The following is an 865-nucleotide window of genomic DNA, read 5'->3' as shown; positions in this document are numbered from 1 at the left end:
CAGCCCATTTTCACATATATGAATGATTCTGAAGATATAACGTTAGGCCTAATTGTCCTGAATAAAAACGTTTCCGAACATAGTGGAGAAATGTATTGATATTTTTTAACTCAGCATCATCAAATTAGCAACTTTGCAAATCAGCACAAGATGCATGGCAGGTTTAAAAAGAAGTAATTTTAGCAAATGTCCAAGTACCAGTACAGTCGATCCGTTTCCAGGTCCTAGCACGTTTAGTGAAAAGACAACATGCCTAAAAAATTTAAATGCATCTACATATGAGCCACTGAAAGTTAAATGATGAATATGAAACTTGCTATGCGACATGCTTTGGCATGAAAATACTGTTCTCACTGGAAGAAGTTGGATATAGTAACTGCAAGACGAGAAACGAGAGTTAAGTTTTTTGTTTTTTGACCATAAAATGCTCTTTAAAAACAACAAATTTGAAATCACCATGATATTGCACATACAGATTATGAGTCTGAAATTCATTGTAAATATGTTATTATATTTATTATACACTCTATTATAGCTATTAATTATAAAATGGCTTCTAAAAAGTACATAAAGTGCCTTTGGATGCCATTAAAGCAGGACCTTAAGATGAATCCACCCATCTGTCTCTGATCTGTTTATCCGTTTATGAAAAGTGATGCCTTCCATCCTTCTTATCCTCGCTTTTTTCCACATTCTCATCTCCTCAACTTGTCTTTGAACTTCATCCTGGGTCACCATGACACCTAAATATCAGCCTCTCACCCCTCAGTTTCTCCTCATGCTGTCCCTTACGTAACATTTCTGGCATCACTCCCCAGCCAAAAAAACATACAGAGGAAAATAAATAAATAATATTAAAATCTGT

Source organism: Sinocyclocheilus grahami, unplaced genomic scaffold (assembly GCF_001515645.1).
Source record: "Sinocyclocheilus grahami isolate Dianchi unplaced genomic scaffold, SAMN03320097.WGS_v1.1 scaffold802.1, whole genome shotgun sequence".
Taxonomy (NCBI): domain Eukaryota; kingdom Metazoa; phylum Chordata; class Actinopteri; order Cypriniformes; family Cyprinidae; genus Sinocyclocheilus; species Sinocyclocheilus grahami.
This window is presented reverse-complemented; position numbering follows the sequence as displayed.